Source organism: Rhipicephalus microplus, chromosome 2 (genome assembly GCF_043290135.1).
Source record: "Rhipicephalus microplus isolate Deutch F79 chromosome 2, USDA_Rmic, whole genome shotgun sequence".
Lineage (NCBI taxonomy): Eukaryota > Metazoa > Arthropoda > Arachnida > Ixodida > Ixodidae > Rhipicephalus > Rhipicephalus microplus.
Genome location: NC_134701.1, coordinates 282,394,709 through 282,419,685, shown reverse-complemented (window position 1 = coordinate 282,419,685; position 24,977 = coordinate 282,394,709). Strand labels below are relative to the sequence as shown.

The window sequence follows — 24,977 nt, the reverse complement described above, 5'->3', positions numbered from 1 at the left end:
CGAATGTCTCCCTCCTTTTGATCCGGCGCCGTCATCCTTTCATCGCCGGTCGCAGTTTATGCTCATCTCGTCTCCCTCTTCTCTCTCTCTCTCTCTCTCTCTCTCAATACGGTGCTGTCTATCGCAAACGCGTCCGGGTGATTTATGTACGCGCGGCGCAGCGTCGGAGTGTCTCCTCAGGCTGGCGAATTCGGTCGATCCGCCGGGACGTACGCGGATGATTAAGCGCACCGGGTCGGTCCGGATTGCGTGGGTCTGTTCGGAAAATTACGCGCGTCGAGCGCGTACAAGGGAAAGACGCTCTCGGTCCTACTTTTATCGCGTAGCGCAATCGCGCCCTCGTCAAGTCGACCGTTTATTCGGCATTGCGAGCAGCCGCTGAGTTTGCAAAAACGGGACAACAAGAACGAGCGACAACTCTTCCAGTACTTCTAACTGGGCTTGATGCCTATTACATTGAACCCTTTCGTTCCTTTTTTTTTTCTTGGAAAGCGGGTGGAAACTGCCGCATTTCTATCTTCGTTTGTTTATAGTTTCATTTCTCTTAAAGCAGCGTTACGATGTTCAGGATCGTGTTTTCTTCTTGAGTGCTTTGACTCGCCCTTTCAGATCAGTGACCCCGCTAAAAGACCTTAAACTGGTAGAGCCGCGTTTAATGCGTGATATCTGCTTCAAGCTTTAAAGTTCATTAGTGTTTTCCGCGAAAATCTTTCCGGATGGAGGAGTGGATCACAATTTGTTTACACAGCTTAGACTTGAGGTGTAAACAAACTCGTATTTGCAATTTGTGTCCTGTGTGTATACATTACTTCACAGCGCAGTGCGGTTTATTGATCCCAAGACGACGATTTGTTCTTACCGTCTAGCCTGCAGTGCTGTTTCATGTTTCATGGCTAGGCAGACTCTGTCGGTAACATTGTACCTAAATTGTGCTACTGATTTCCGTAGCACAATTTCTACAAGACGGCGAGTTGAACCAGTTGACTAACGTTCACTTAACCTTTTTTTTCGTTAAACAACGTATTTTATTGTTTTTTTTTATGCGGCATGCTTCCCAAGATTTAGTTGCGAAGGAATGGAAACAATGATACAGGAATAATTGTCGAAGTAATAGTGTAAGAAAACCATTTTTGGAAATTTCGGATTCTAAAGCATTGTTCACTGCTAGACGCTACCCTATGTTAACAACTATGAGAACCAAACCGGTCACAGTTGACACGAGAAATCGACTGCTGTAAATGTGATATTGCTGTTGATGTTTTGCTAACCGAACCATTTATTTCTTTCTTTTTTTTCTTTGGTGTGGAGCTACCGTGCATATATATTTTGCCTGTATTAGCATTTTTCGACAGCAAAGTCTCACAGAAAAAAAAGTCGCCGAGTGTACACAGCCAGGTTATACGCCAGGTCATTTCATATGCCTATACCAGAAAGCGATAGGCGGTAATCTGCAAACAGCACGTACACCTTCGCGATAGAATGTAACGCCAGAAAAGAATGTGAAAAGAAAGTTGCGCTTTCTTTCGAATCGAGGCGACGTGCACCTCCGGTTTCGCGAGCACAGAGCAACGTGAATTGCGCACACTGCGTGTACACTTCCGCAAAAAGGGAGTCACATCTTCGTGCACATGGTTCGTGGCGTATATACATGCATTTATTCACTCAAGAACGGCCATCTCGTTTCCTGCGTTGGCCCCGCCTGCAGGCATACGTGCGGGGTGGCGCGATCGCCGCATGCGAGTAACAAAAAACAAGCACGCAGCGTGTATGGCGCGAAACGGAGGACGCGCGCTCGTATATCGGCGATATGTGCCCCGCGGCGTGTCTTCTACTCGCTCGCAGAGACGATCTCGCCAGCCAGCTGATTGCGCCGGCTGCTGCCCGACAACAGGATATGCCGAGCCCAATGAAATATTCAGCCGCCCACGCGACTATGTTACGTATGTACACCCCCGGAACGGCGAAGTTCGCTCTTGCTTACGCCGATCATCCGCGCAGAAACGCCGTGTGGCTTCCTTGCATAGCGTGCCCGTTGCGTGGTGTATATTCTATATACCGGGCAGGCAGCGTTGCCCGGCTGATTATTAATAAACGATAACCCTCTGGGGTGAATAGGTGGATGCGGAGAAGGGGGCGTGGCATTCGCATCGGAGAAGTTTGTGGCCGGCCGTTCTCGGAATTAATTAGGGCCGCGCACCTGAGTCTCTTGCGCCGCCGGTGGAAGCTTGGGTGATGCGGGAAGATTACGAAAACTAAAGCGCACACGCAAATATGGCAGTGTTACTTTTATGCGCGGGAGCCTGGTGATTCTGTGTACCTTGCGGTTGCGGCGCTGTAACGGTAAATGACGTGCCGAAAAAAAAAGCAAGTCACGCACATGAGAATTCTATTAGAAAGAACCGAGGAGGCAGACCAAGGTGTTGACGCTCCGCTGTTATTATTCGAGTTGTAATTAGCTCTACCTTCGTCACGGTTTCGTCGTTGAAAGGGGAAAAAGTCGAATATAGGTGAATTGGGTGTTGTTGTGCGTTGTGTATAGGCGTTCACAGAACGCGTTGATGCGTAGACTTTCTCGTTCTCTGGTAGTGAATATTAGCCAACAAAACTGGCTTCTAGTTAGACACTTTATTTTAAGACGTACGGACAGACTATCATTTCGCCAACTGCCATTTGGCCATGTGAGCACTTCTTTCTGCAGGTATATAACCCGCCAAGGTGGTCTAGTATAGGCATGCTCGTCTGTTGACCGGCAGGTCGCGGGATCGAATCCCAGCCGTGGTGGCCGCATTTTCGATGGTGGCTAAAATGCTCGAGGCCCGTACGCTTAGATTTAGATGCACGTTAAAAAACCCCAGGTGGTCAAAATTTCCGGAGCTCACCACTACGGCGTCTCTTATAATCATATCGTGGTTTGGGACGTTAAACTTCAACAATTGTTGTTTTTCTGCAGGTATGACAAGCGAAGTGGATTAGAGCTTAGGATTGACAGTTACTGTGGGAGTGATACATTCATTAAATTATTTCAATCCGAGACAGGTTTTTTTTTTCTGAGTAGTGCTGCCCCGCTATAGACTGAGTGGATTTAACGGCTTTTGTGCACGTCACAAACCCAAATATATTGCTACGTGTTTACATTAATAAATGAGTAACACGGGAATGTCTGTCGCTCGTGCCTTCACACCTCCCACTGTCCTCGTCTTTTGTGAGGAGTTGAAATGTGATGTGAAACAATGTTGTAACAATTGGTGACAACAGAGAATTACCTAAATGTCCAGGATTCACCATGGCACAAAATTTCGTCCCTGCCAGTCGGAAGACTGGATACAAGTATCTACACGTTGAGGAACCCCGAAATCTGTCTCTCTGCAAACGACTGTGGCACAGGCAAACAACTGCCGGAATAAGTAGCCCTGCGCTGTGTCCTTTTCTTCTTAACACGTCTTCCCTGCGGGCGGAGATCGACTTGGGCAACGACGCGTTAGGCGGGATGTGTTCGGGCGTCCTCCCTAAGAGCACATGATAGGCTCGGGCGCCATTGATGAATGTGCGACGACCAATGTGTGTGTGTCGGCGCGTAATCGTTTGGCGCCGGCGGGCCGCGAGTTTGGCTGGACCCGTCCTTTCAACGCCCTGACGGGGCCCGGTCGAGGAAGACGGATGGTGTCTTCGCCGGAGGCTGTAACGCGATCAGCCGATGGGCCCCGTGTGCACGTGCGCCTGAGCGGAGGCAAGAAGGGCCCTCGCTGCTCTTTCAATGCGCTTCTGTCCGATATTATTTCGCAATTAGACTCCCATTTCCTGTACTCTTCGATACGAACAAGCAGTGTCTGTAACGCTGTGTTCAAAGCCATTTTTTTTCGTTCTACTGTTTGGCGCTCGGACCAGCGAGTGGATGCACCGCGGTATGCAGTCGAGCAAGGGCCTTCTGTGGCGCATTATAAGTTGGCTACCCTGCTATCACCCGACGCACTTTCCATGGAGGCGCAAAAAGCGTCGGCAGTCTATAGCGGCCCGGGCATAACGTTTCGATGGCTGATCACTTCACGCGCGCACTCGACAATCTGTTCTATCAGTCGAAATACCTGCAATCATCTTCTGCTGCCGTTCGTGATTCTGGTGTTAAATGTACCCTAACAGGAAGCTTTTTCCTTTAACGACCGAAGGTGGACTGAAGGCGGAAGTGAAAAGTATGGTTAGTTCTTGTGAGAACCGCGTCGTTATGCACATATTTTGCGTTGAGAAATCTGCAACGGAAATGAAAGCTAAACAAAAGTATACCCAACACAGCCATAACATGTGAAAAGATTGCGATTAGGTGTGATGATGTCAGCGATGATAAACGTGAGGATGATACACTGACGCGATGGCGTACACGTCCTATGGAGCCGCTGCTAGATAATTCATTGGCTTGTGGACAGACAACTCCCAATTTCAATGCTGAGTTGTAGGGTCCCTTACGTATGTGCCCAATAAGACGGGATGGCGAAAGCCACCCGGCGTGGATATATGTCGCTACGCACTAATATCGACGTTCGTCTTTCGTTAATGAACTACTACTAACCAACTGTTGTTGATGTAACTGTCACTGATTAACTTAATACTCAGTCAACTCGTTCAGGTTATTGTAAATTTACATTCACTCCTTAATTTGGGTAACTTACTTTCATTATTATATTTTACTAAGTCACCAGGAATTGTGACATGCGCGCACTTCTCTCCATCCTGAATTTCAACACAATTTCCCTTTTTCCCAATAGATCTTTGCACGTGTATAAGTAGCGCATGATGTACGCTGGAAATGGCGCGCCCATACAGGGACCTCTTGCGGCCTGTCCTCGCAGTTTGACGGGACTGGATTCAAGACGTCTTTCGAAAGCCCCGCTGCTGCCGTATGTCTGCCTTAGCGGTGTCACTGCGGCGTATAGAAAACCGCGCCGCAATGCGCCTTCCAAGGGCGCCCACTCTTTTTTTAGGCGTCCGCGCGACGGTCATCAATCAAAGTTGAATCTGACCACTGCATTCTCGTGTAATCAATGGACTCTCTGCGCTACTTCACTTTTTCTTTTATATCCTCCCTCGGTGACTTGCGGTGGGCGAAAACGCTGTTTGTGATCTACTTAATTTCATCGTCCCGGTAACCCAAGAGCACCGCGGGGAGGGAGATAAAGGCGCAGCGTGAAAACGTTGATGCTGCGGCATCGGTAAACCACGTGTTTGAGGAAGTCATGGAGATCAACCCATTTATAGTGAACAATGACACTTCTAAGTTCTGGGTACCTTCACAATCTGCTGATTCTCGCTGAGTAAATATTCCCTTTTTTTTTAATCCAGCCAGCTTTGCTTGGTGAACACAGAATAAACAGCTACGCTGGTGGCTTAGAAAGAAGCCTGCGCTTCACCAATCATTTTAACTAGTTGAATGAAGTGCGGATCAAGTAGGTGAATGAAGTGGGTGAATTGGCAGAAATAGCACAAGGAGATGTGGGCGTAGTGTAGGGTGTTGGGAGCAGTGGAGGTGGTCGGAGAGGTTGTACATATCAGTAATGAGATTCACCTGCTTTGTGTGGCACATGCCTTCTCACGATCTACGACGACCCCCGGACATGAAAGGATCGACTAAGAACAGCTTAGAGTTTTAAAAGGACAAGAAAATTTGGCGTTTCAAGCGTCGGAACTATAATTTTAATATTAAATATGCTGTAGTGTGGCACTGCATATAAATTTTGGCCACTGGCAGTGCTTTTTAAAGGGATACAGATGAACGACGTGTTTCGCTTATTAGTGAATTACCCTTCCATAACACCAAAGTTTCGTTGTTAAATAACAAACCTCTGGTTCCCAAGCAACCATTGTGGAGTTTCCTAAAATAATTTTTTTTTTACTTCTGAACCTGTTCATTGTCCCTCTTTGATGTCTCGTTTACGCGCATCTGTATGTTGCGTTTATGCATATAGGCCTCGTGCAATGGCGGCTGCTGTTGCCGGGAATAGAATCTGTCTAGCTTAGCAGCGTAACAACTTATCTGATAAGCTACCGTAGCGGTACATTGTAAAAATCTAGAAAATACCGAAGAATGACTAACGAACGGGTCTAATCTATTGTGCTTAGAAAATGGTGACATTAGCTATGAACATAAATGTGAACACGGCTTCTAACGTTGTCTTAGCACTCTGCTCTTACCCGCCTGAGTGCACGAGTAAGAAAAAAACAACCTCGTTTCGTGCCTATACCGTTTATATCACCTCGCAATTTCTAATTGAGCTTCTCTCCATTTCTTGTTGTCGAAGATTCCCGATGGCGAGGCTGTGAGCGCACCTCACAATGGCACGCAATTTGCGCGCTTCAGCAAGGCGGCAGGACGAGATAATCCGCTTTATCGCGCTGCTCCCTCCGCTTTGTCGCGCTGCTTCCTCCGCTTTCATCACACGCTCTTCTTTTAATAAGGACCGAGACGTGGGCGCGATGAGTACGTGTAATCCGACTCTGCTAAAACGGTGCAGCGTAGCGGAAGCTGCACCACCGCTGTCAGAGAATGATGGGCGAGGTTTGTTACATATACTGACGGGCTATGCTTGGTGAGCCGTAATATTGATGAAGTGTGCACAGAGAGCTAGCTCACTCACGTGCACATGTCAAGCCCGTAGTCAGATTTCTTTTTTTGAGAAGTAGGGGGGCACTTGTTCATGGCTTTTACTATTTAGGAAAACCGTCTATCTTTCATTACTTGTTTTCAGCAAAACACCCCAACTCCAACAAATTTCGATTGGGAGTGGAGAGAACAGGGGGAGAGGGGGGGCTCTTAGGGTACTGTTTTGATTATACTGGCCTGGTACGTGTGTGTTTGTTTTTAAAGGTGAGAACTCCCGTTTTGTACGCTCCTTCATTAATATATTCAAGCAGTTAGAAGACGCGGACTACAAAGAAAAGACAGTTTGCGTCTTTTTTGATTCTGTGTACTATGTACCAATTTACCCAACAAAAAGCGTTACTGAAGTGTTTATTTCATCAGTATCGTTACACAGGTCCATCTCGGTCGCAAGAATGAATTGGACTAGTTAGTTTGTTGCTGGTTAGTTACAAGCTGATGAGTAACTAGTAATACTGTCTTTGGGAGCATCCCTTCCTTCCCATTGAACATTTTTTCTATCTGCTCTATTTCTTAACAAGGGCTCCAAATCGAAACAATTGAAGATTTACCGGGCTTTTCACGCCGTGTACAGAAAACCTACTGTAGGAAAATGGGTTGAAATCTGCTGTGCTTTCTCTCTTTTTTTTTCAGGGTGGGAGTGGGGGGGTGGGAGGTAGGTTGTGTTGTGTTTTACACGTCTGGTCAAGGAAAGATATTGGATAACTAGTAAACAAATCACTAAACGTGTCTTGGTAAACCGTTACTGATCTTAACGGGTACGTGCTTCCTGTGCAAAGCTAAAAGTGGGAAGAAGCGGGACAGTGATTCATTGTTCCTCGTTCCAGTCTCACTTCTTGTTACTGGTGTATGTACTGTTGTGCCTATGCACCAATTATATCCCCGATGTTACGGTCACTTGGCCAGAGAGTGGTCATCGAACTATCGATAACCATTCGTGTGACAACCGATCTTAGTTTGCAGACACTCTGTTCTTTTCATTCGACGTTTCTATGCTGTTCGCGTTCCCTTCTATCTCTTTTCTTTGTCCTGAACGCGAGTCCTCTTGATGTCCTTCTATCTAGGTGCGATAAAAATCTTCTGACAGTGTTGTTTTAAAACAGTATTAGCACGAATCAGCGACTCGTTAATACTGCTCTCCGTCTAGTCTTCTCCAGCCACCACGTGCACCTGTCGCAATTAGAAGAAGTGATTACGGCTGTCAACATTCTGTTCACCCTCATTGTTCCTTCGACAAGTACAGAAGCGCAGGAAGCCCTGCGTAGCGCGTCGTCAATTGTCTTGCACTGATTGCCTTCTGAGCCTTGGACTGTGTTTGCCCTTTTCCAGAACGTTGCTGTTGTGGTCTGCGTAAGAACAACGCTTTATTTCGCGTTCCACTACCACCACAGGCGACGACTTGGACTACGGCAACGTCATCCCTATCGACAACAATGATTATATAGCGATGCGTGACAAGCGAAGGTGAAACTGAAGATGGTGAACCTGATGTAGCTGAAGATGATGTCTGTTATCGAAATTAGATCGTCGTGAGTTTCATTTTGATTACTTGAGCAAGGAAACGAACTTAGCTTTCTTTTTCTTTCGTTCTTTCCTTTCTTTCTTTCCTTCTTTCTTTCTTTCTTTCTTTCGTTCTTTCTTTCTTTCTTCCGAGGTTGCTGCCCCGCAATGCATGCACGCCTTGCGTTTTGACAGCCGCCCAAGCGATATATCGAGGTCTACGTAAACCGTAGCGTTTACACCCGTTTTAATGCGTAAGTATACGTCTGGACGGGAGTGCAAACACATCTCTCCGTTCAAGCCGCCTCGTGTTTTTTTTTCTTTTTTCTGTTTGGCTAAGACCTTGCCCATCGCGAGAGAAGTTAAACGTCAGGCCGACCACTGACCTGTCTCATTCCCTAAACCTCTGCGACCTGACTAACCGTCGAACATGTACACACGTTGACAAAGATGGGACCACGCGGTCACATATTGATCACGGCGCCATAGGCAAACACGAGGTGTGTATAAAGGCGAGCGAAATATCGTGCTTCGAGTCGCCCAACGGTTACGCCCGTGACAGGCGGCTGCTTGCACGCCAGAGGGCGCTCATTAGGGATCCATCTAATAGGTGTCACTTTAGTGACCTGCTCGGCTGCCTCAGACAAAACCGGTAATTGGTCGGCTTCGGACCGCGCTGCTGCTGCTCCGCTCGCGTGCTCTTCTCCCGTTCATTCTCGCAACGTCATTGACGCGACGGCCGTCGGGTCGGCCTTATTGCAAAGTTAATCAAGGTGCGTTGGCCCGTTCCCGTTTTCCCGGAGTGCGATTTTGTCGGAGCGAGCGAGTCGTTGCTAAGGGCGCTCTTACAATAAGGAAGGATCGCGGACCAACCTGCGTTCCACGTTACTTCTCGGTGTGAGACGAAGATACTGCTACGGTGGATCTGTGCTGAGGTCGCTGCGCGAGCAGACAAATGGGCGCCGTGCGGATTAGGAACGAGAGCTGACTTTGCGAGCGATTGCCAACGGGGCAAATCCCAAACGCACTGCGCGCATACTGGCCATAGCGCTGCATTTCAATCTGGCAAGAGGCGCCCGGGGATCCGGCTGTCGTATCCCGGATCTTCTCTATCTGCAATGGTAATTTCAGTTCAAGGAAAGAGGAGTTCTGGGAAGAATGTTACCTAGAAAAAGGATATATAGTCTTTCCTGTCTTTTTCTTTTTTCTGAAGTTTTTTTTTTGCCAACTCTTCCGCTTCTCGAAGTGTTAACAATACCCGGCGAGCGTTGGATCTGCCATGTTCAACCGTATGTGATGCGTCGTTTGGCTTGCAGTGTTTCTATTTTTTTGTAATCTGGAAACGGTTATGATACATAATTATTCGCTTTCCGCCAGGGATCGTTTATTCAAATCTCCTTGCGTAGTCATATCATGAGGGACTATAGTGTCCCGCTTGTCGGTGGTGTGATTCCAGGTGGCGGTGACCCCACTCCAGCCGGGAGAACAGACACACAAAAAGAAAAATTGCGCAATATTTACGTAGTGCTCGTTCATGAGTAACGAGTATAGTGCAGACTAACCAAACCTTCCCACTGTATGGTATCGATCATGCTTCGTAGGTTGCTTTCTAGTGTTTCACCCCGAGCTTCACGTAAATTTCTTTTAGTGTGCTCGAACTATCTCCACCTGCAATACCTCATCTTCAACTTATGTTTAAATGAAGGCGAGTGCAAGAGGAGTTTGGTAAAAACGACATCGCATAAGCAAAAGTGAAATGCATGCACAATACTCGCAGAACAAAGATGGTCAGCGATACGCTTGCACGGTCATCAATCAAGGGTCGGTGCGGTCGGTTTTAACGACCCGCCATGAGCCGGTGGCCAAAAAAAACTTAGCTCACCACTTTTCCAAGCCTCTCGCTCACTCAGGAAATGGCGAGTTACACGAAAGACAGATGGCGTTGCTTCGGGAACTACGTGGTCTTCCAGAAGTACGAGGAGGAGTTATACGTCACTCGGTCCGAGCAAAACACGCGCGCAGGCCGCCCCGTTTCGAGAATATATCAGTCTAGAATGACTTTGCTCCGTTTCGCCAACAAGCCGCAGCTTCGTATGCCCGCTTCCCTAATCGGGACGGCGGCTGGCACATTGGGGAGGCGCCGTTTTTCGGGAGCAGGACGGAGAGAACACGTGACGAGAAGAGAGCGACGGAGGGGAAACACGTCTCCCGATTTCTCTCGCTTCATCTTCCGCCACAGTCGTCCCCTTCGGCTGGTCGCACATGGCCGCATCCTTTTTGATTAATAGCCGTCTGTATGCTCCGCTCGTTCCTGGCAGCGTGCGTTGCCCACCAGAGTGAGCTAGCGGTGACTCATCCCCAACCGAGTACGAAAAAGGTGGAACCAACTCAAACACTTTCACTGCGCTGCAGTTTAGGGAAAAAAAGAGGGAAGCTGTAGAACACTAGTTTTTCAAAGTTGGTCAGGCACCACTGTGCACCAGCGGGACCACGAGTTCAACTCCGGTTGTTTCAGCCTCTTCTTCGTCGTGTCCCCTTCACTTGTGATTCCTGTAAGTCCGCTCCGTGTTTTGCCCTGTTCCTTTTTTATTATTATCGCGACTCTTTCAGTCGAGTTTATTTATCATCTAGTCGAATTGTAGTTTCTTACCACGCCTATCCCTTCGTTCTCCCAATTTCTTTCTTGTCCACTACTTTCGGAATGATTCTTTTTCACTATCAAACGACATCCCTTCCTATTGCTTTATCTTTCCTCGCGCCCGACGCACCCATTCGGTGTGAGGTCTTTTCGACTGCAAGTCGTACGACACCTCTTTGATTGGGTCTTGTCTTGCAATGGCGTCAAAGGGAGGCGAAGGAACACTTGCTTTCTTTTTCGGGTCAACCTCGTTAGTCCGCGTCTCGTTTGCCGTACACGGTACGACAAATTGCTTCCGCCTGTTCCTCGCGCTTTTCCATCGTGTCCGCGGCAACTAATCGCGTGTTGTGGAATCCCCCCGCAATGCTTCGAGTCATCCGTCCGTAACAGGGAGCAAATTCATGTGCCACCACCGCATGTGAAGTCGCACAGCATTTTTCAAAAGTTTGGGATGGAGCACCTGAGCAGCTACTCCACGTGTATGTCACCCCGTAGAGTTTTCGTCGCTATAAAGCCCAGGATATTGAGGGGCACGGTGCCCTCCGTTATGTGCAGAGCACCAAACATAGTGCCAGGCAGCTTAAAAGTATTGAGAGTATGAAGAGTATGAAAGAGAGCACAGATGCTTACATTTTTCCTGGTAAAAGGCCTCTCTATATTTAACGGCTATACTAGATCAAAGTGCACACCGCACGTGTGAGCTACGTAAATGGAGCTGGCTCTCCTTTGCAATTTTCACAAGACATTATGGGAGGTCTGAGCATACTGGGAAGGCTCTCCGTTTGCTCATGTATTAGACGTCACTGCCGACGTCAAGTGTTTACATACGACAAAGGTAGAAAACGCTGCAACTATATCACACAACCACGTCGAAGAGCAGCGTCATAATATAATCAGGGTTGCATGCAGCACGACTTACTGATGCCAACATTGGTGACGCATCATGGATTCTTACCACTAGTTCCCATATGCATTCTTTTCGTAACTGAGTAACGTCATAACTGAGTAGTGTGAATATTTCGATGTTCTACATTCACGCCTCTCATATCACCCACGCTTAAGATTGAACAAAACATGGGCAATGAATCAAGGCCTTTCTTTTCTTTATTAGTCACAATCTAATGTACCAACAGGCAGCAAACAGTAAGGCTAGAGATTGAACAGAGTACATCATTTGTAGACGTTTAGCTGTAGCGTAGTATTTATTTTGTACGTATGGTATAAATGACAGGAAAGTGGACAAGAAGAAAATTTCACACCGATAAAGGCCGAACCTCAAGCCTTCGCAATATGCCAGACTTGTTCTTCTGTACAAAGATCGCGTGCTCTTGTTTCAGTCTCAGTTTATTGGCTACATATGCATCATTTACATAATACTTGTGCTTAGATGAGGGTCTCAGAGTAAAAACACTTTGCGTGCGTGCATCGGCTTGTATGTGTATGTGTGTGTGTGCGTGTGCATACGTATGTGTGTGTGTGTTTGTGTTTGTGAGAATGTGCACGCATGTGTGTTTAATATGCTGTATGCATGTTTCATTCATAGCGTGGCTCCGTCAACAGTATCCTTTTGCGTCTCAAAGGTCAGCGCTTACATCGGCAGGCCGTGCGTCCGAACATTTTCGCTCAAATACTTTGTCGTTCCGTTGGTCGTCGAAAAAAAGCCTAGCCATAAGCAATGTCCTCCTCCACCTCCTCCTCCTCCTTACGGCATCCTCGCTGCAGACTCTCAGCAGAGACTGATGTGTCTTCGCTTCCTTCTAGTACGTTCCAATCATACTCGGTCTCTTCTGCGACCTTCGCGTGGCCCTTTAGCGCCCCGTGGCAGAGCCACGTGGCCCGTCGTCCGTATTAGAGAGAATGAAGTTTCGCGCAGTGAAAACGCCAGCGAGAGGCGGAGGGCAAGCGTTTAACGTGATTTATCATCTGAGGAACTCGCTCGGCAACAGACCTTAGCCAGCCTGTGTTCCATGGAGCACCATTCCGCTGACAGAAATCTCTTTCGGTGTCCAGAGGAAATTAGCGCCGTGCCGTTCTCGGCTCGCCTCGCTGCGCGTAATGTATGTCGTTGCGACTTTTCGTCCAGCCGACCGAGCGCCGTTGCTTTTGCGATATTCCTGTAGACATTTGCTTTTTCTTTGTGTGTGTGCCCGTATGTTGTAATCGCGATCACTCAAAGAGGGGCAAGTAAGCTTGTTTTGCCGACCAAACTTAATGTCTCTTGATAACTCACTCTCCAATCCGATTTGTGAAACTGTGTCGCGCCCGTTCTTTCACCGTCCGTACCACTGTACTTCGCTGTCCTCGAAAAGAGCGAATAGTTTGTGAGTTTTCATAACTCCCTGGTTGTGTCGCGCTTTCTATCTTGCGCTTAGAGGAAGCTTTGTCCCCAATGAAGCCCGTTCTTTGAGTGTTCGGTGTAGTTCGATGCCGTCCGTGACGGTCGCATTTTGATGGGGGCATAATGGCAGATGCCCGTGTGCTTAGATTTATGCGCGCCTTAAGGAATTACAAAGCCCTCCCCTACGGTGTGGCTCATAATCATTTCGTGGTTTCGGCACGTTAAATACCTAGATATATTATGATTTGTAGGGTATTTAGTAGATTAAGGAAACATTTATTTTCAAATCACTTGCGTGGCTACCCGCTTGAATGAACGGCTACTCCTGTGCTAAAATGTCTTATAGATGGATATTTGTTTATGTCTGGTTTGGTTGAGTCGCCATCCTAAAAGAACACTACTTACCATTCACAATGACAGTAGCAAGATGCCCTTGCGGAACATGTCAATGAAAATAACTAAGCTGTTTATGAGAAGCGCTATTTTGGGTGGTCGTACGTTGAATGTGTGATTCTTTAGCACGTTTCGAAGTTATTTTGATTGTTGCTTTAGCACTTGGCTTCTGGTGCTCACAATCATAGGCTATCGGGCGTCTGCTACCTAATCCAATGCGTCGAGTCTCAAATGCTGCACTTTTTCTTCGAAGATTAATCACCGCAGCAATTTGATTTCATCTGTAGCACAGTTATGACGGAGGTGCCGCAATGTCCACAGATATCTAGCAGATATTGTTGCACAAAATACGAGCTAACTACAAACGATTGCGCATGGCTTCGTGTGCCTTTTGATGGCCACAGCACCAACAACTTCATTTCCGCAACGATGCTTGAGTTGTAGTCTTCTCCTACGAAAGAGTATGCTAACAAAAGAGCCAGCTTTACAGAAGCTAAATAAACAATTCGATTTATTCAGCGTTTGTAACACGTGCGGTTTATTTTTAAACTTCTTTTGAATATTTCCGCAACATGTACCCGAGGGTGCAAGCGACGTGAACGCTGTTACAGAACATAAAAAAACATAAAAGCGAACGCTGTTACAGAAACATAAGAGTTCTGCTAACGAAAGTTGGTGATTGAAAGATATTCTCGCAAATTTATTTCCGTCCGAGATACCAAGAATACGTGAATTCGAGTCACCTTCGAGACAGCTAACATGCACGGAAAGAGAAAGAATATGAGGAGATGAACTAATGTAATTGATAGGGCTTTTCATGGACAGACCATGATATGGTTATGAGGAACGCCATATCGGAGTTTTGACCACCTCGAGTTCTTCAATGTCCATCTAAGTTTAAGTGCTTTAAGTGCATATGCCTCTAGCCCACCACCTTGATGGGAACGGTGGCAGTTGGGGGGGGGGGGGGGGATCGGATACCATGACCTACATGAAAAAGGTGTCCGTAAGGGCCGGGATCCGACCCCACGACCTTTTGTTCAGCGTTCGAGAACGGCTTCGACTACACCGCTGCCTCGAGTAAGAAGAGACAAGCACCCCCGGAATTTCGTGAATGCATCGTTGTCATTCGCTCTTATCACCTTTTTCCTCCTCGGCGCCTTCGCTTTCTCGAGAGGCTTTCACCTGAGAAGCTCTCCTGCGGCGAGGTGCCACAGCGTCTCGGCGCCGCGGGGCCTCGTCGACTCGAGCGTAAATCGAGCGATTATAGAAAGGCCGCCATCTCTGCTCTCCCTGGTCACATTCTCACTCCCTGCACCCTTTCGCACCTCTCATCTCGCCGGTAAGTGGCCTCGTCCTTTCGCGAGGCACCGTGCGGTGGTCGCAGCACGTTCGCGCCATCAATTTCGTGTTTAGCACCTCACCTCCCGATGCCTCGGCTGCGGCCTTACCGAAAAGCGAGTGCCGCTTCGGATGTGGATGCCCTTTGCGGGCTTTCCCCTCATCACTGTTCTTTTCCTCTGCTCTGTTCTTTTCTTCATCTGCGATATTGATATTATTAATTCTCCTTTCTTGCCCACGTTTTCTACCACTGCTCGCTATAGGACTGGTCCTCCAGTCGCAGGCTTTCAAGTTAGCATTTTCACTTGCTTTTCCGTTTGTTCGGCGGAAGTCCGCAGAGTAATCTTCCTGCTCTTCGCTAAAAGAACTTACCGGAAGGCTTTGTGAAGACCAGCTCAAACTGCGCGCAAGCCAAGCTATCGCCTCGGGCTTGGCCCTCGGAATTTCCGCGCTTGACTGATTTTTTTTTCTCTCTGTGTATCTTCAATCTTGCTGGGACTCGTTTCTCGCTCGCGTTCGTCTGAACTTTTCTGTCTACTGCGTGGCCCATGAAAGTTACAACAGGACATCTAGGAAGTAGTCTTGGGATTTGTTCAATTGAATAGCGCTAGCTTTGTTCACGCCTTCTTGGGCTCTCTCTCTCTTCTTTCTTTGGTACCTGCTGAAGTAAGTTTAACCAGGATAAATGACCGCGTTGCATAAATGTAAGAGCACAGATTCTGAAGCAGTGTTTTTTATACTCGGTTCTGAGTCGCATTTCGCGTTATTGGCGTCAATAAAAGTGCCATGTGGGTACAGGTTCTTGCCCTACAGAAAAGCCTCAGGTTGCTAATAAAAAGTGCAACTGTGTCCAAGTGTAAACTTGTCGTCGGGGGGATGTTGCAGTTGAACCATCGATTTTCCTTCAGACTGCAATTGCAACGAATGTGACTTATGTACGTTTGCTTTGTTCGAACAAAAAGTTGTATACTTACCGTATATACATATATACTTACATAAGTTGAATACACACAAAGAAGTTGTATACTTACTAGGCATAGCAACAACTCTTTTGTTTATTTTCTCGTTCAGCGAAACGGACCTTCACAAGAAACCCTTCCTGGATGACAATTTCGCTCTAATATGTGAAAGGTTTCTTTCTATCTCTAAGCTTACGCACCTACTACTGATCGTAGTGTTCTGAAGAAGTCTTGATGCAGCGCTTTTTCTATTATTCAAGAACTAAGTGAGACGCAATCATGCCCACGTTTCAGTTTGATGCGTTTCTGCGTATGTGTGTCAAACTTGTACGGGTGTCTGTACGTTCGATTGCAGGGTGGAGGGGTGAAGGAGAACTTATCATTTCGATTAACTCCTCTTTTTTTCCCGCTCTCTGTGTCGTTTGTAGCCCGTGTGCCGAAAGTTAAGCCAAGATTTATAAGTGCGTCGGGCCTTTCCGGGCTCTGCGGAAAATGATGCCGAGTGGCCACACGCTCTGGGTAACCTATTCTTTTTTTTTCTTGTTTCACGCAGCTGCTCTCGAGACCGAGGAGAGGAAAACAGTGGCGTGGCCTTCGCAACACTAACGTGAGTGTTTACGTATTGATCCAATTTTTCACGTTCACCTGTATACTGCGAGTTCGCCTCGCTTCATATCACAACATTGCGCTTATTCGGCACTGCTTACTCGTGCTGATGATTGTCATCGCGTCACCACAATTCCAACAAAGTTGGCAAATCAGAGGTTGTTAACGTATCGTAACAAAACTGATTGTTTGCCTAGTTGGTACTTGCTTACTGACGTTGAGTGTTTCTTTACTTTGTGTGTGTGTGTGTGTGTGTGTTATTTGCGGCCAAAGCATGTCACTTGTTAACGTGTGTGGAAGAAGAAAACTCGCAGGATATTTGTGCCGGTGTAACACGGGCGCCTTAAATTGTGGTCAGCATTGGACTTCTTGACCTCGATCAATAAGTTAGAGGCTGATACTGGGTACAACCTAAACCGTATCGAGCTCAGCGCAGACGTCATCTCAATCCCGATACTGGAGCTATATTGCGATGCGCGGATCGCGATTGTTTTGGCTTTAAGTGTCAATACACTTCAAAAGCGACCCCAAACCATCCACCGCCGTCGGCGGCGTCCGCAGTCTTCTCTCTATTAAATGTGAATACACTTTATAAGCGACCCCAAACCATCCACCGCCGTCGGCGGCGTCCGCAGTCTTCTCTCTATCTTTAAAAGAAAGAGGACTTGGCGGGCCGCAGCGCGACGCTCTACCGAATAAGCCACGGACGCGACGATGATAGTCCCCCTCCCCCTTCGCTCGCTTTTCCGCTCTCCTCTCTCGCTGCAGCTGCGCGCGCACCCCTCTCTCTCGCGCGCCCGCCTTCTCTCTCAGTCTCCCGTCGAGAGCGGGTCGTGCGATGGATGTCCCGGAGGCAACGCTACCATCTGGATATAAGGCGCGTTACTGACACCGATATCAGCGTCGCCAATGAATTTTAACTTTACTCCCCCTCATAGCATCACCCCGTGCATTCGCACTCAACCATGTTCACCTTCGGGGAAATGCTTGGGAGTTTTTGAACTGAATCGAGTCTAAACTGCTTCAGCCCAGATCGCGATAATAAGTGCCCGTGTGACACCGGTATGCCGCATCCGACAAAGATGACTCGATGGCGCGAGTCATCTGCTGCGGCTATTTTACCGTGTACGTTATAGCGACGACCAGCGTTCACTGATTAGCTATATGAACTGCCACTAAATAACTTATCACTGGTTGACTGGGCACTCACTTAAATTGCCTTGATTGTCAACATATATATGCAAGTCATACTTTCAGTCGCTTTTATGCGGATTTCGATGCCCTAGACGCCACGTGACCTCTTTTTTGTCTCACGCCGGCTTCATCATTTCACATAAGTCAGAATTAATTAATAATTTAGCCTCAATAAAGAGCGCAAAGTAATGCATCTTTCTGTATGCAACTTCAATTTCTACCCTCTTATCAACCATCAACAATAGCGTTACGGTTACTTCAAACAGCTGCTCCACTAGGAAAAAAAAGAAAAAAAGCACATTTGGCCTAGAGATTGTTATCTCACTAAGCGTACCAGTCTGTCACAAAGGAAGCCTGCCTACGTTTTTTTTTTAAGGCGAAACACTTGAGGCGCCCGGGCTGTTATAGGCTGTCCTCGCTCAGGCGAAACCGCGTCTAAAAATAAAACAAAAAAGGAAGCAAGCGAGAGATAGAAAGAGAAAGAAAAAGGAAAAGTCGGCAGAAAATAGAAAGAGCAATAAAATAGAAAGAAATTAAGAGAGAAGAGGGAACTAAACAGAATGAAAAATTAAAGAGAGAGAGGGGGGGGAGAGAAAGGGAAATAAAGAAGGCTGTCCAGCCCCGCATTTCCATCAGAATTATTGGCACCGCTACAGTGCGAAGCTGTCTAAATTTTTGCTAGCTTTTTTGTGGCATAGTCATTTTCTCTGGCTTTGCAATTGCAAATATCAAAATCCCGATGCTCGGGTTCTTCACAGTCTAAATTACGCACGCAGGTAAGCGTGGCAGAAAATAAAAAGGCTATTTAAGCCATCGTCGTCACCGGCGTGCAACAGGCTTTGCCCCGGTCGACCAACCAACTTTGACCGCTGTATTCGTGGACCTCACCACCACTCATCGCTTGACTTTATACACGAAGCAAGTTTGCATGTGTTTTTTTTTTAATGAAAAAACTATGTTACGCCTAAAGGTATTGATTCATATGTGTGGTTGAACTTCCCAAAACCACCATATGATCATGAGAGACGTTGTAGTGGAGGGCTCCGGAAATTTCGACCACCTGGGGTTCTTTAACGTGCACCCAAATCGGAGCACGCGGGCCTACAACATTTCCGCCTCCATCAGAAATGCAGCCGCCGCAGCCGGGATTCGATCCCGCGACCTGCGGGTCAGGAGCCGAGCCGCCTAAAAGCAGACTTTCGAAAACAAAAATAAAATTATAGATTAGACTACTTTGCGGCCAGTCAGAGTTCTCGTGCTTCACCAAAGCCATCTTAAGCTATTTTCGCCCCTGTAGGTCACACTGCAGCAGAGTCTATGGTCTATTGTAGATATATTACTTCCGTATTACAGTTACACAATTGTTGTTAGTTTTCGTAATGGTACTAACCTTTTTAACAACGTAGTTATTGTGTTATTCCTTTACTAGCTAAGTGATTTGTAAAGTGAGTTGAGGAATCGAGAACTTGCACTGACGAGCTACGAAACAACGAGATCTTGCACTGACGAGCTACGAAACAAAGGCGGCACCGCCACTTCAAGGCTTGAAGCAAATCATCCTGACTTACATTGCATCCCATGGTACTGAAAACAACAAAAAAGTTACAGCTTTGCCGCAAAGGCGAAGGAATGAACGTGATAGCAACGAATTGGCAGGCCACGCGCTGAATGGCAAGCAGGTCGAAACGTTCCCCGCGTTTCTCACGCACAAATGACGCACGAAACGTACTCACAAATTCAGATGACGCGAATAATAGTCTCAGTTGTTACTTCGCTGTGTCTGAAAAGCGCGCCCTTGTCGCAAACGGAGGCTTCGCAACGATTGCAGCGGCCTTTGTGCGCCCCGTAACTACAGTAGAATCGTTTTAGTGAAAAACCAACGCCAGCTAAGACGTCTGATCCTCCCCACCGGAAGATAAGGACGCGCTTGAGATTGTCCACTCCCCTCCCCTCCGCGGGCCACACTATGCGTCAGAGATGAGATCCGTCACGCGCTCATTGCGCCACCTTGCTGATAAGGCTTAAAGCTCGATAGTCTCCCCCCCCCCCCCTTCGAGATGCCCGCCAACAGCGTTAAATGGTAGATGTAAATGGCTTGCCGTTTGAACTTTGAAGGAGGTACCTCTCGGTGGCCAATGGTTAACGTTTCACATTCGCGACGTCGAAGTCCCATGTTCGATTCCGCGCGCTGCAATCTTTTTTCTATATTTTTTTTTTCTTTCTTGTGTTTTCATACATGTATACTCTACCTATACGGTGCATGGCGTCGACGCCACGTCCACGTCTACGCCGGTGGCGAAATCCAGCCGGGGGTGTCCATAAAATTGCTATCGCAATAAAAACGACGACTTACCCACGCATCAAAAATAAATTAAACGAAATCAAGAAAGCAAAAGAAAGGTAGACAGTGTAAATGGCACTGCGTCATGAATTTACAAGCAATTGACAAATACAAATTCAACTGCCAGTGCAACGCGCCACTATGTGGCAGCCGTTGCGGCGCCGCACGCTTTAGCTGGCGTCACAAGGCATACATGCAATTTCGACTAATGACGTCGGCGGTCTAGGCCTAATTAGGCCTGAGGTACCTTTGTCTGCGCCTCAGCGCATCTGTTTGCCCCGGTCGGTTGTTTTTCTTATTTCGCGCAGCTGTAAGGCTCTGCCAACGAGGCGGCAAGGTTGTTTGTCTTGGACAAAAGAAGGAAGTGGGGGGAGAAAGGTAACACGTGCACACCATGCTTGTTAGGGTTAGTATGAAGCCGTGTAGCCAGTATTCCCTTGCGGCTTGTACCACCTGGATTCGTCTGTCTTGCATTCCTTTCCTCGCCGCAGTTTGCCCAAAGCCTGCGCACTCGGACGAAGATGCGCGCAAAGAACGTGAGCCCGAAGAATTGCGTGCATTTTCCCAGTCTTCTGCTAGAGAGGCAATGCTATGCAGCATCTACTTTTTTCGATATCCCTGGTTTACGTGAGATAAGTCAACATGCCACACCAGCGGTCAGACTCTATCTAAATGGCCCTTGGTTATCGGTTTTAATGTAGTAGCTGAGCCTTTCAGGTGATACAGTGAACTCGCACTTGCGTGAACATCAATTGATTGATATGTGGGGTTTAACGTCTCAAAACCACTATATGATTATGAGAGACGCCGTAGTGGAGGGCTCCGGAAATTTCGACCACCTGGGGTTCTTTAACGTGCACCCAAATCTGAGCACACGGGCCTACATTTCCGCCTCCATCGGAAATGCAGCCGCCGCAGCCGGGATTTGAACCCGCGCCCTGCGGGTCAGCAGCCGAGTACCTTAGCCACTAGACCACCGCGGCGGGGCTGCGTGAACATCAAAGGAAACGAGAAAATAGTTCACTTAAACTGAATGTTCACTTGAATACAGAACAGCATTTGGCATAGAAAAAATCAAGTCATAACTGTGAAATGCAATTTATTTTTGAAAGAATACTTCAATTCTTAATAGGATTGGCACCCCCAAAGTGCAAGAAAAGCGAAAGCTGTCTAAAGCGTCTACATGTCTACACATCGATATAGACGACTCCACGCTGATGTATGAGCCAATTGGGGCGGCATGCATGCATAAGATATTCCAGTGCTACCGTGAGAAAAACTTCATTGAATTGATTTCAAAAGTAAGTCCAGGTTTGCCGATCGAGTTTGTTCAACTAAAGTATTCACCATTCATAATTTTGTTTAACTGAAAGATTATTTCGTAGAACGCTTACGAAAGGCGTCGGATATTTCCTAAAATCATGTCATTTGTACGTTCGTACTAGTCAGACTTTGCCATATTTCATACAACATGAATGATCAGTTATGCCATGGAAAGGATGTTGACTGTAGGTATACTGTTCTGCTGATTGGGTGTCGTGCACCTTGAGGGGGGGGGGGTAGAAAAAAACACAAAAATACGACCGAAATGAAGCGCATTCCTAATCAGCCTCACTTGTGCAGTGTCCCTCCTCGAAGTCCTCTACCTATAAGTCCATGAGCCAACACCCAAAAACTTTTATATCGATTCTGCGAATAATCGTCAGCACTACAATGTAATCACGAGGTACGCTGAGTAGTGATCGAGTCTGGATTAATATTTTTTCTATGTAGGGCTACTGAAGATGCACTTTAATCCAAGTATATAGAGGAGCTTGTTTGTATTTCGCTCACACGGAGCGGTGGCTGCGGGACATAATATAAAAACCATGACTGCGAGTATCGGCGCAATATAAATGACACCTACGAATTGCCACGGTGGACCTAAACAAATATTTTATTTAAAAAAAGTTCGTTCAAGCGGTGCGACAAATCAGTTTTTCTATATTATAATGAATAATGTGCTGCTATCTGGTGTATTCCTAAACCACCCGCAGCGCTGGAAATTGGAGAACTCGAAAAATTCCCGCGTGTGCCACCACATCCCGTGGAGTGATAAGTGTGTTTCAATTTGGGTGGCGATCACATTGCGCTTGTAGCGCACGATGTCCACCGACTTGTCCAGTCGGAGATTTCATTTTGGAGAGTAATCAAATACGACGTCATTCCTTGCGTGCCGCGGGCTCCGGCGAAAAGAACGTCCTAGTTTTACCCTGAGTGCGCATCCACTGGTCACCTCTATCGAAGCTCACGTGAAGTAAGCGCTGACAGAACTGTCAACATACGAGGATTGAATGACGGGTTAAATGGTTTATAAATATAGGCACAAGTAATATTAAAAGTTGACTGCATCAGACGCAAAGCTGGTGGGCAACGTGGGAGGGAGGGGAGGGGGGCTAGGGGTTATAGCTTGTACAGGTATTTAGAAGGGGGGGGGGGGAACGTGTTCTTACCGATAGCATTCACTAAAAAAATAGATATGTCCTCAAATAGTGAATGAAGGCCTTCGCAAAGAGTACACCCTTCTCACCCCTGAAATCCTCTACCACCAGCCCACCCCCTCATCGAAAAAAAAAAATTCCCGCCTACGAAGTGTTGCACTTTGGGCTGGTTGGTATGACATCACGATAGTTATAGCGCGAGGACAGAACGACGACAAAGAGACAAGAAGGACATGAGCGCTCGTGTCCTTCTTGTCTCTTTGTCGTCGTTCTGTCCTCGCGCTATAACTATCGTCCTGTCTACAGGTCAGATGAAAAGGAATGATCACAAGAGTCAGCATGCGGTCTCAAGAAAAATTGCCGTCTGTCTGTGTTCTCTTTACTCTTCTGTTTGATGTCGCTACTTTCTCTGCTCCCTCAGTGTACACACTCTCTGTTTTTGCCTCTTTATCATCTTAGCCAGTGCAGGGCAGCAAAGCGGACGTGCATCTGTTGGACCTCCCTCTCTTTCCTTGCTTCCCACTCTTTGGCAGGGCTGCTTCAATGTGTGTTGTCTACTTAAGGCGTACAAAGTTCCTCCAACAAAAGCTGTTTCCAGCCTTTTGTTCTTAAAGTGCAGCGGCAGAACGCTATAGGCTGTACTACCGTAGAGTAAAAAGAAGGCCGACAAGACGCGCAGCAAAGGGATAACACTAGCCGTAATAAGTTCGGTAGCAGCGATTGGCTCATGACCCCGCGGGCCTACTATACAGAGCAATCGCGCCTCTCCGCGATTGGTCGATGAAGCGCGCTCCCAGCAGCGCGGTAATATCCTGGCTCGAAGTGTCGAACGCCATCGAGGAAACAAAATAGTGATCACTAAAGAAACAGTTTCCGGCCGGTAACCCCCGACACTGACTTGCTGTTGGACGCGCTTTCCACGTAGCCTGTTCCTGTGCGGCAAATGAATAAGCTGGGCCTCCACCTGGGATGACCGGGTTAATGAGTGAAAGAGAGAGATAGCCCTTCGCTTCTTCTCTCGTGGCTCCAACAGCTCGGTCCAGATCGCCAAGCAGAAAAAAGTAGGCCTTCACACTGACAGGACCACACCGCCTAAGGCTACGATGACTGGGAGACCAACATAAAAGCTTGTCTAAAGACCTAGTAATAAGGGAGGTAAAGAAACACGTAACAAAGACGACCAGAGGCTGTCGGTTGATGTCAACGTCTTTGTCTTCGACTTTCGGGGCGTTATACAGATTGGGATCCGGAGCTGCACTGTCCAGACGCTGCCGTTGTGATTGTGCGAGTCTCGCGTAATATATACACGTACACAGCACGTATCGCCTTGGACTCGCGGCGATCTTCTCTCGATCGCTCCTTGGCGAGGCGTGAGACGCGAGCGCCGTAGACCTCCTGGCGCGCTATTGTTTCCGGCTCGCCGGAAAGATTGGATTACAGGCTGCTGCCGCCGCCGCCGAACACTAGCTAGGGGTTTCGCCTTCCAGTTCATTTGCCGCATTCCTTTCTACCGGCCTGATGAAACAGTAATACCGAACGTGCATTTTGACCCCTGGACCTTGCAGTGTAGACGAAGAGAACTGATGGTCGTGTCACGTGCTCCTTTCCCCACTTCGGTAATCTCACTGCACCCTGCCTGTCAAGCACCCATCCCCTGCCATTTCTTTCGTCCAACTTCCTCTAATCTTTCTCCGGGCTGTGATGTTGTTTGGGGTTTCGCCCTGCTGGGGGAAGGGCAAGGCGTGTCTGCGGCGGCAGCGTTTGAGTTGCGCGAGATCGTGCTGACAGCGCGCCGTTCCGTCCGCGTCGCCTCCCTACACTGATGAGAGTGCTTCCTGCCAAGTCACGTCGCTTGAACCGACACTCTTGCACGACACTCTCTGCTTCCATCGGGTGTGTGTGTGTATGTGTTGGACCGGAGAGAGATGCCTTCAAGACAATGTGGGAGTCGCTTCCGCATCGCGCCTAGTGCATGGCTGCTTCTGCTGGGATTACTGGCAAGCTGCTCGTCGAGATGATGAGGCCAGTGTCTGAGGACCAACCGAAAACTTAGAAAAAAATAGATCCCGAGTACGAAAAATGATATCAGTAGTGGGAGAGGCTTCTAATATATTGCTAGGAGTATCGGAGAAGGCGACGCCTAAGCCTCTCGACGATTTCTCAGCACAACGTTAGGACACTCTCTTTTTTTTCTCTCTTACTTCCCGGTCTTTGCAAGCTCGCAACGAAACCCTGCAATGGCACTCGTCTTCTTACACGTAGCACCTTCTAAGGAGATTGTTCAAAACATATTACGGTGCTTGCTTCATCGCAAGAGCTTTGTCAGGCTTTGCACAATACTGCTTCATTGTGTGATGTCCCACGACGTATTATTACTGACGTGCAAAAGCGAGGACAAGCCGCCAAGGTGGTCGCGGCATGGCCATTTCAGATTGTGCAGTGATGCGAATGGAGGCCGAAAGTGTAAAAGTTAATTAGTAAATACTGTTATGAGAACGAATTTAAGGAAGCGTTTACTAGCATCTGTGATGTCACCATTGG

The 24,977-nt window shown here is 47.6% G+C and overlaps 1 protein-coding gene across 2 annotated transcripts in view; it reads left to right on the top strand.

The window, feature by feature from the left end:
- Nucleotides 1-24,977, top strand: part of LOC119180003 (uncharacterized) — a 195,601-nt gene that overhangs the window by 103,228 nt on the left and 67,396 nt on the right. For both annotated transcript variants that reach the window (XM_075882158.1, XM_075882157.1), the window contains exon 2: nt 16,369-16,422. The gene's annotated coding sequence lies outside the window, so the exon portion shown is untranslated. The remainder of the gene's footprint in view (nt 1-16,368; nt 16,423-24,977) is intronic.